The following is an 11,092-nucleotide window of genomic DNA, read 5'->3' as shown; positions in this document are numbered from 1 at the left end:
CGCTTATGCACTGTTGGTGGGAGTATAAATTAGTTCAACCATTGTGAAAGACAGTGTGGTGATTCCTTAAATATCTAAAGACAGAACTACCATTAAATCCAGCAATCCCATTACTGGGTATATAACCAAAGGAATATAAATTGCTCTATCATAAAGACACATGCATGTGAGGGTTCACTGCAGCACTATTCACAATAACAAAGACATGGAATCAACCTAAATGCCCATCAGTGGTGCACTGGATAAAGAAAATGTGGTACATATACACGATGGAATACTATGTCACCATAAAAAAGAACAAAGTCAGGCTGGGTGCGGTGGCTCACGCCTGTAATCCCAGCACTTTGGGAGGCCGAGGCAGGCAGATCACGAGGTCAGGAGATCGAGACCATTCTGGCTAACACGGTGAAACCCTGTCTCTACTAAAAATACAAAAACAATTAGCCAGGTGTGGTGGCACAAGCCTGTAGTTCCAGCTTCTCGGGAGGCTGAGGCAGGAGAATGGCATGAACCTGGGAGGCGGAGCTTGCAGTGAGCCAAGATTGCGCCACTGCGCTCCACACTCCAGCCTGGGAGACAGAACCAGACTCCATCTCAAAAAAGAAAAAGAAAAAGAACAAAGTCATGCCCTTTGCAGGAACATGGATGGAGCTGGAGGCCATTATCCTTAGCAAAGTAACCCAGGAACAGAAAGCCAAATACTGCATGTTCTCACTTATAAGTGGGAGCTAAAAGATGAGAACACATGCCATGGAGGGGAGCACTACACAGTGGGGTCTATTGGAGAGTGAAGGGTAGGAGGAGGGAGAGGATCAGAGAAATAATAGGTACTAGGTTTAATACCTGGGTGATGAAATAATCTGTACAGCAAACCCCCATGACACAAGTTTACCATGTAACAAACCCGCACATGTACCCCTGAACCTAAAAAGTTAAAAAAAAAAAAGCATGTCCCAAAATGGTTCACAAACATATGAAAATTTTCCACTGTATCAGGGATATAAAAAAATTAGAATCACAATGCAATATCCATACATATCCCCCCATCCCCGAATGACTAAAATGAGAAAGCAAGGAAAACATGAAGTGTTAGCAAGAATGTGAAACCACTGGAACTCTCAAACTCTGCTGATGAGAATGTAAATTCACAAACCACACTGGAAATCAGCTTGCCTGTGTCTACTAATGCTATATATACACACACACATTCCTATGTCCCAGCAATTCTACACATTGGTGTATACCCATATAAATGCAAAGATGGTCATAGCATTATTATTCATGGTGGCCCCAAATTAGGAAACTCAAATGCCCATGTAAAGGCAAATGAATTTTGATATATTCTTATAATGCAATATTATCTGACAACAAAAGAAAAGTATATTATATCAAGCAAGAGAAGCCATACACAAACTGGTACATACTGTATGACCATTTATGTGACTCAAAAACAGGCAAAACTAATTCATGATGTTAAGTCCCAAAATGGTGGTTTACCTTTGGAGGCAGGGGCAGAAGAGAATCTTTTGCGATGTCAGAAATATTCTATATCTTGATCTGGATGGTGGTTGCATGGGATATATGTATGTAAAAATGTATTAAGTGCTAAGAAATAATTGATAAGCTGGACTTTATTAAAATTAAAAATTTCTGTTCTGTGAAAGACAATGTCAAGAGAATGAGAAGACAAGTCATAGACTCAGGGAAAATATTGGGAAAAGGCATATTTGATAAAGGACTGTTACTCAAAATGTACAAAGAACTCTTAACACTCACCAATTTGAAAACAAACAATTCGATTTATAAAAGGGCCAAAAACCAGAACGGCGTTACACCAAAAAGATACACAGATGGCAAATTAGCATGCAAAAAGATCCTCAACAAAATGTATACTTACGGGACTGAAACTTAATTTTTATTTTTTTAGACAGAGTCTCACTTTGTCATCCAGGCTAGAGTGCAGTGTCGCGATCTTGGTTCACTGCAACCTTTGCCTCCTGGGTTCAAGAGATTCTCCTGCCTCAGCCTCCCGAGTAGCTGGGATTACAGGCACCCGCCACCATGCCCAGCTAATTTTTGTACTGTTAACAGATATGGGGTTTTGCCATGTTGGTCAGGCTGGTCTCAAACTGCTGACCTCAGGTGATCCGCCCCCCTCCGCCTCCCAAAGTGCTGGGATTACAGGCGTGAGCCACCGTGCCTAGCTTGGGAACTGAAAATTAAAGCAACAGTGAGGTACCACTACACCCCTATTAGCATGGCCAAAACCCAGCACAGTGGCAACACCAAATGCTGGCAAGTCTGTAGAACAACAGGACCTCTCGTTCATTGCTGGTAGGAATGCAAAACAGTACAGCCACTTTGGAAAAGAGTTTGGCAATTTCTTAGAAAACTAAACATACTCTTATACTGCCCAGCAATCACCCAGCAATTATGTTCCTTGGTATTTACCCAAATGATTCAAAAATGTATGTCCACACAAAATCCTGCACACACGTGTATACAGCAGCTTTATTCATAATTACCCAAACTCAGAAACAACCAAGATGTCCTTCAGTAGGTGAATGGATAAACGGTGGTGCATCCAGACAAGGGAATAACATTCAACATTAAAAGAAAGTGAGCTATCAAGCCATGAAAAGACACGGAGGAACCGTCAATGCATATTACTAAGTGAAAGAATCCAATCTAAAAGGGCTAAATAATGTAGGATTCCAACTATATAACATTCTGGAAAAGGCAAAAACATGCAGAAGATGTTAGGGCAGTGAAACTCCTCTGTGTGATACTGTAGTGGTGGATACGGGTCATAATACATTTGTCAAAAACCATTCATCAAGAGTGAAGCTGATGTAAACTATGGACTTTGAGTGATACTGGTGAGTCAATGTAGGTAGTTTCATCACTTGTAAAAAATAGACTGCTCTGGTGCCAGGGGTTGGTTTTTGAGGGAGATTGTGCATGTGGGAGGGCAAGGGGTATATGGGAATTCTCTACACTTTCCACTTTATATTGCTGTGAACCTAAAATTGCTTTTAAAAAAAATAAGGTCCATTAAAGTGACAAAAACATTAAGCTCCAAAAAACATTTAACAAAACTCTGCCCATAAGGTTTTTTTGCATTCTTGTGGACACAATGGAAATTTAACAAAGAAATAAAAACCACAGTGAGATCCTACCACCCACTCAACTTGATTGGCTAAAACGAAAGACTCTAGCAATACAAAATGTTGGCAAAGACATGGAGCCCTCATGTCCCACTTACGAAGAATTGATGTTTTGTTTGTAGCCGTGAATTCCTGGACTCAGGCGATCCTCATGCTTCAGCTTCCCGAGTAGCTGGGACTGCAGGCAGGCACCTCCACACGTGGCTGAAGAACTGTTAAGTAGGATATACTAAAACTGAACTTATGCTACTACCAGCATATGCTACAAACCCTAGGTCTCTACCCAGTAGAAATACAAACATATTCACCAAAAGATGAGTAAAAGAAGGTTCATAGTACTCCTATTCATAACAGCCTCAAACTGGGAAGAACTCAAATGTCCATCAAAGTTAAAACGGATTTTCTAAAATGTTGGTTTTGTCATACACTGGAATACTATACAGCAGTAAAAATGATCAAACGATGACTGAACATGATCACATGAATGGATCTCACAAATATAATGTGGAGCAAAAGAAGCCACATACCAAAAAAGGACTATAATTTATCTATAATTCCAAAATAACAAAACTTACCTATAGTGATAGAAGTGAGGATAGTGGTTATCTCTGAGGCAAGGTTGGTAATGATGAGGCGGGGCATTAGAGTGCTGGGAGCTGACATATTCTGTATCTTGATCCTGGGTAGTGGTTACACAGACTCAGGTATCTATAAAAATACATTGATCTGTACACATAAGATGGACATATTTATATGAGGTTTTACTTTAATAAAATTATGTAAGAATATTGGGATCTAGTAAAATTCCATATGCATTTGCCCTCACTAGAGTCAATAACAACATCTGGCACACAGGTGAATAAAATGAAGAAAGGGAAACAAGATTTTAAATGTGCATTCATATTTTTAAGTAAAAAGGCGAAAAATAAAATCAGTGTTCTAAAATTTCTATTGCAGATAAGAGGGGTACAGGTGTTATTTCTTTAAATGATGAGGTCAGTCTGAGTTCCTTAATATTTGCTATGAAAAGTAATTTACTAAAGTAGATAGTCTCAGATTTACTATGGTTCAACTTACCATTTTGGAAGCTGTACTTCGAGTACCCATAAGCCATTATGTTTTTCAATTTTCATATAGTATTCAATACATTACATGAGATTGTCACCATTTTAGTATAACATAGGCTTTGTGTTAGATAATTTTGTCCAACTATACAAATCTTCTGAGCGTGTTTAAGGTGGACTGAGCTAGGATATTGGTAGATTCGGTATATTCAATGAATTTTTTATTTAATATTTACACAGTATTTCCACCTTACAATAGGTTTATCAGAAGGTAACCCCATCGTAAGTCAAAGAACATCTGTGTTAGTATATAAAATAAAGAATATTGTTGGCACAAAGGAGTCTTCCCAAGAAATTGTAAACTGTCTGACCTGAACAGAAGCATTGGAAAGAGTTTCCACATAATTATATGAACAACCACATGACCAAAATTTGATATTAACAGGGATAATTTTTGAATCTTTTATTAAAAGATTCCTAAAATTCTTCCATTTCCTAAATGCTTTTGATTCCTAAAAATCATTTCTCCCCCTCACACAGACTCCCATCTGTTTCAAGACTGAATAACTATGTCAGCACAGCAGTTCATTTTCAGAATTTGGTAAACATTGCAAAATTAGTTTCAAAGCATATGGCAGATATTTAGCAAATGTTTGGGGTTTTTTCCCTCCAAAAACAATTATATGCCAATAAGGAAACTAGAAATTTTCAAACTGCTCCAGTATAATCTTCTTCCTATTTGACAGAATGGAAATCCTGATTCTAGCCATTAGACCAGTAGGTTCCTCAGCAAAATAACCAAGTAATTTTGTTTTAATATGGATGTGCTGAATAATTTTAAGGAAAGTCATTTTCATTTTCATTTTTATTTTTTTTGAGACAGGGTCTCACTTTGCCACCCAGGCCAGAGCATAGTAGCACAATCTTGGCTCACTGCAGCCTCGACTTCCCAGGCTCAAGCCATCTTCCTACCTCAGCTTCCTGAATAGCTGGGACTGACTACAGGTGCGCATACCACCATGCTCAGCTAATTTTGGTACTTTTAGTTGAGACGGGGTTTTCCCATGTTCCCCTGGTTGGTCTTGAACTCCTAGACTCAAGCGATCTGCCCACCATGGCCTCCCAAAGGGCTGGGATTACGAGCAGGAAAGTCATTTTTAAATGAAGGTATTTTGACAGTGCTTTATTTAAAGGGAAGAAGAAAACGGAACTACCGAGTGATCTTCCATGAGAACCTTAACGTTCCACCGGTGAAGAGAGGGAATGCTGTGATGGGTGCCTCTAACGAGCAAAACTGTGCAGGCCAAAGGAGTGGCGCGGAGAGGAGGTTTTGTGGGAATGATTAGTTGTGAGTTCATAGCAGTTTGCTTTGTTATCATGTTTAATAATTTACATGTTACAGATATTTCTTCAAATGTTCCCAATGTTCTATATTTTTTATTGAAAATAATTCAGTATGGGCAGAATTACCTGATTAAAATCACAGTTTGCAGGGTAGGGAGGAAGTAGCCTGTGAAGCTGGACTCATACCGTCTTTCGCAGATGAGGAAATGAAAAGTCAAGACAAGAAGTGACTCTGTTAAGATTACACAATTTGGGGCAAAATGACAGCCAGAGTAATTTCTCTCCCAGGTGCAAAGCTTTTCCCCAAAATCAAACCTCCCTCTAAAATCAGGTTTACACACTTTTATACTTGTTTGGGAGAAATACAGATTTTCAGTGCGCCCAGTAGGCTCATGTTCAAAGATGCAAGTGTCATCAGAGAAAGAAGGAAGACAGCATTCTATGTACTTGGTATTTGCTGGGCTTCAAGTCTACTTGTGGGTTCCATGGGTCATGATTCATCAAAAACTGAACTTAGAGATCCAGGAATAAGACAAGTGCTGGCTGCAGGCTTTAGTGGTACTGACAGCTGAGAGCTGCCTAAAAGAAAAAGCCAACAGAACAAAGTTCTAGATGCATAAGCAAGTGCTTATACACAGCATCTGCACTTTTAATTTTTAATTTGTGTGTGTGTGTGAATGTTTAACATGAAAGAATTTTCTTAAGTTCAAGGGCACAGGTGCAGGTTTATTATACAGGTGAACTACTCATGTCACGGGGATTTGTTGTACAGATTATTTCAGCACCCAGATATTAAGCCTAGTACCCACTAGTAATTTTTCCTGATCTTCTCCCTCCTTCTACCCTCCACCCTCCAAAAGGCCCCAGTGTGTGTTGTTCCCCTCTGTGTGTCCACGTGTTCTCATCTTTTAGCTCCCACTTATAAGTGACAACATGTATTTGGTTTCCTGTTTCTGTGTTAGTTTGCTAAGTACACTGGCCTCCAGCTCCATCCGTTTTCCTGCAAAGAATGTGGTCTTGCTCTTTTTATGGTAGCATAGCATTTCATTGTGTATATGTACATTTTCTTTATCCAGTCTGTCGTTGATGGGCATTTAGGTTGCTTCCATGTCTTTGCTGTTGTGAATGGTGCTGCAGTGAATATACACATGCCTGTGTCTTTGTGATAGACTGATTTCTATTCCTTTGGGTATATATGCAGTACTGCGATTGCAGAGTCAAATGGTAGTTCTGTTTTTAGGTTTTTGAGGAATCACCATACTGCTTTCCATGATGGTTGAACTAATTTACACTCCCACCAACAGTGTATAAGACTTCTTTTTTCTCCACAACCTCACTAGCACCTATTGTTTTTTAAATTTTAGTAATAGCCATTCTGATTGTTGTGAGATGGTATCTCATTGTGGTTTTAATTTGCATTTATCTAATGATCAGTGATGTTGAGCTTTCTTCATATGATTTTTGGCCACATGTATATCTTATTTTGAAAAGTGTTCATGTCTTTTGCCTACTTCTTAATGGAGTTTTTTTTTTTTTTTTGTAAATTTAAGTTACTTATAGATGTTGGACATTAGACCTTTGTCATGTGCGCAGTTTGCAAAAATTTCTCTCATTATGTAAGTTGTCTGTTTACTTTGTTGATAGTTTCCTTTTGCTGTGCAGAAGCTCTTTAGTTTAATTAGATTCCATTTGTCAATGTTTGCTTTTGTTGCAATTGCTTTTGGCATCTTCGTCATGAAACCTTTGCCTGTTCCTGTGTCTCCAGAGTGGTATTGCCTAGGTTGTCTTCCAGGTTTTTTACAGTTTTGGGTTTTATATTTAAGTCTTTCATCCATCTTGTGTTAATTTTCCTATATGGTGTAAGCAAGGGGTCCAGCTTCAATCTTGTGCATGTGACTGGCCAGTTATCCCAGCACCATTTATTGAATAGGGAGTCCTTTTCCCATTGCTTGTTTTTGTCAGCTTTATCAAAGATCAGATAGTTGTAGGTGTGTGACCTTATTTTTGGGCTCTCTATTCTGTTCCATTGGTCTGTGTGTCTGTTTTTGTACCAGTACCATGCTGTTTTGGTTACTGTGGTATAGTTTGAAGTCAGGTAGCGTGATGCCTCCAGTTTTGTTCTTTTTGCTTAGGATTGCCTTGGCTATCAGGGCTCCTTTTTGGTTCCACGTGAATTTTAAAATAGTTTCTTCTGTTTTTGTGAAGTATGTCATTGGTAGTTTGATAGGAATAGCATTGAATCTATCAATTGCTTTGGGCAGTATGGCAATTTTCACGATATTGAGTTTTCCTATCCATGCACATGGAATGTTTTTCCATTTGTTTGTGTCATCTCTGATTTCTTTGAGCACTGTTTTGTAGCTCTCTTTGTAGAGATCTTTCACCTTCCTGGTTAGCTGTATTCCTAGGTAGTTTATTCTTTTTGTGGTAATTGTGAATGGTATTGCATTTCTGATTTGGTTCTTGGCTTCACTATTGTTTGTGTACAAGCATGCTGGTGATTTTTGTACGTTGATTTTGTAGCCTGAGACTTTGCTGAAGTTGTTTATCAATTTAAGGGGCTTTTGGATCGAGACTATCCAAGAGATCCAAGAGAGATCGGTTTTCAAGGTGTAGGATTATGTCGTCTGCAAACAGGGATAGTTTAACTTCCTCTCTTCCTTTTCAGATGCTCTTTATTTTTTTCTCTTGCCTGATTGCCCTGGTCAGGACATCCAACACTATGTTAAGTAAGAGTGGTGAGAGAGGGCATCCTTATCTTATGCCAGTTTTCAATAGGAATGCTTCCAGCTTTTGCCCATTCAGTATGATGTTGGCTGTGGGCTTGTCATAGATGGCTTTTATTTTGAGGTATGTTCCTTCAATACCTAGTTGATTGAAAGTTTTTAACACAGTGTTGAATTTTACTGAAAGCCTTTTCTGAATCTATTGAAATAATCATGTGATTTTTGTCCTTAGATCCATTTATGTGGTAAGTCACATTTATTGATTTGCATATTTTGAACCAACCTTGCATCCCAGAGATAAAGCCTACTTGATTAGGGTGGATTAGCTTTTCGATGTGTTGCTCGATGCGGTTTGCCAATATTTTGTTGAGGATTTTTGTATCGATGTTCATCAGGGCTATTAGTCTGAAGCTTTCTTTTTTGTGTCTCTGCCAGGTTTTAGTATCAGGGTGATGCTGGCCTCATAGAATCAGTTAGGAGGATTTTGGAACAGTTTCAGTAGGAATGGTACCAGCTCTTCTTTGAATATTTGGTAGAATTTGACTGTGAGTCTGTCTGATCTTGAGATTCTTTTGGTTGGTATGCTACTTATTATGCCTAAATTTCGAAGCTCATTAATAGTCTGTTCAGGGATTCAATTTCTTTGTGGCTTAGTCTTGGGAGGGTGTATGTGTCCAGGGATTTATGCATTTCTTCCAGATGTTCTAGTTTATGAGCACCTGCACTTTTTAAATTATGCTGGGAACATAGGCTTCCATTGCTTTGCCATCTTTCACTACCATCCTACATGTTTATTCGTCATCAGTTCAACACACTTTATGATTTTGTGCCAAGATTGACAAATACTTTGTTGTGCTATTATCTTGATAATAGTATTCTTTCACATAGTGAATGTTTCAACATAAAAAAATTCAAAAGGATTACTTTGTCTTATTAATTTGGAATGGAACATAAACGATGAGTATCAGTCATTTAAACTGTGGTAACAATGAAGTAAGTAACCAGAAATTGATAGGTCGGTCCACTTCTCAATCAGCTGCTCCCAATTGAAAACATGAAATATTTATTCCATATAGCTCTTTTCATAAAAACATCTGGGCAAGTTGTCTCATAATTTTTTTTTTTTTTTGGAGACAAAGTCTCGCTCTGTCACCCAGGCTGGAGTTCAGTGGTGCGATCTCAGTTCATTGCAACCTCAGCCTCCCAGATTCAAGCTATTCTTGTACCTCAGCCTCCTGAATAGCTAGGATTACAGGCATGCACCATCACACCTGGCTAATTTTTGTATCTCTTAGCCAATAAAAGCTTACAGCTTACATTTGCGATGAAGTTATTTGTAGCATTGTTTGCAACAGTGAAAGAGGGAAGAGTCTAATTGTCCAAAATGAGGGAATCAGCTAACTACATTTTTGTGCATCTGTACAAAAAGTGATGCAGCTTTTAAAATGAGGTAGATCCCAAATAACTGATGTTGAAAAGTCTCCTAGGCTGTCAAGTGAGAAAGGAATGTACAGAATATTCATGCTTTAGAAAAATAAGGGAAATACACACACATACACACGCACACACATAAATAGGTATGTATGTAGCTGAATGTGCAAATCTGCACCCCGTCATGGTTGCCTCGGGAGGGGGCAGCTGAAGGACAGACACGCTTTTCACTGTATTTACCTATTCGTGCTGCCTGAATTTTACCATGTAAAATTCATACATTTTAAAAAATTAAAAACTAAAAAAAAAGTAGGTAGATACTTAAAATGGGAACTTAACCTCTCAGGTTGTTAATTTCAGAAAATACTGAAAAAGTACAGAGCGAGACTCCATCTCAAAAAAAAAAGAAAAAGAAAATAATTAGCTGGGCATGGTGGCACATTTCAGTTGTCTTAGTTCTTTTTCAAGGACATAAAAAGCCACGGAGGGCTGGGGGGAAGCCCTGTGCATGCGGATCATGAGGTCAGGAGATCGAGACCATCCTGGCCAACATGGTGAAACCTCGTCTCTGCTGAAAATACTAAAATTGGCTGGTGTGGTAGCATATGGTTGTAGTCCCAGCTACTCGGGGGGCTGAGAGGTGGGAGAGTCACTGGAACCCAGGGGGCTGAGGTTGCAGTGAGCCAAGATTGTGCCACTGCACTCCAGCCTGGCAACAGAGTGGGACTCCATCTCAATAAAAAAATAAATAAATAAAGCCCCTTGAATGTAAGAAATGTGGTAAACCATTTACTCTTTCCCATTCCCTCATAAACATGAAAGAGCTCACACTGCAGAGAAACCTTAAGAATGTAGGAAATGTGGTCAAGCCTTCAGATTTTCCTGTTTTTGAAGATTTGGGAGGGCTCAGAGTAGAGAAAAGCCTTTTGAATTTAAATTTGTGGTAAGACCTTCAGCTGTGTTAGTTCCATTTGAAGACATCAGCTCAGTCCTGAGAAAAACCCTATGAATGTCCAGAATGTGGGAATGTTTCATTTCTCTCATACCCACTCAAGGACATATGAAAATGCACACTGTAGCTCCCTGGACCTTGTAAATACAAGAACGTACACAGGATTAAAACTCTAATAGTTTAGAAAATGCAAGAATATTTTCAGTTTTAACATTTACTTGAAAAGTCATGTGAAAACTCCCACAGGAAAGAAGTTCTATAAGTGACGCTTTTCTAATTTGGAAAGCCTGATGCAAATTAATTATCATGCAGTGCTTGAAAAAAATGTATGAAATGTTACACGTTACAAGTATATTGTTTTTATCAGTGGTTCATTCCTTTTTTTTGTTTTTTTTTTTTTTTTTTTTT

The sequence above is a fragment of the Mandrillus leucophaeus genome, unplaced genomic scaffold (assembly GCF_000951045.1).
Source record: "Mandrillus leucophaeus isolate KB7577 unplaced genomic scaffold, Mleu.le_1.0 Scaffold97, whole genome shotgun sequence".
NCBI classification, from domain to species: domain Eukaryota; kingdom Metazoa; phylum Chordata; class Mammalia; order Primates; family Cercopithecidae; genus Mandrillus; species Mandrillus leucophaeus.
The sequence above is the reverse complement of the archived record's forward strand: the minus strand, read 5'-3'. Positions refer to the sequence as shown.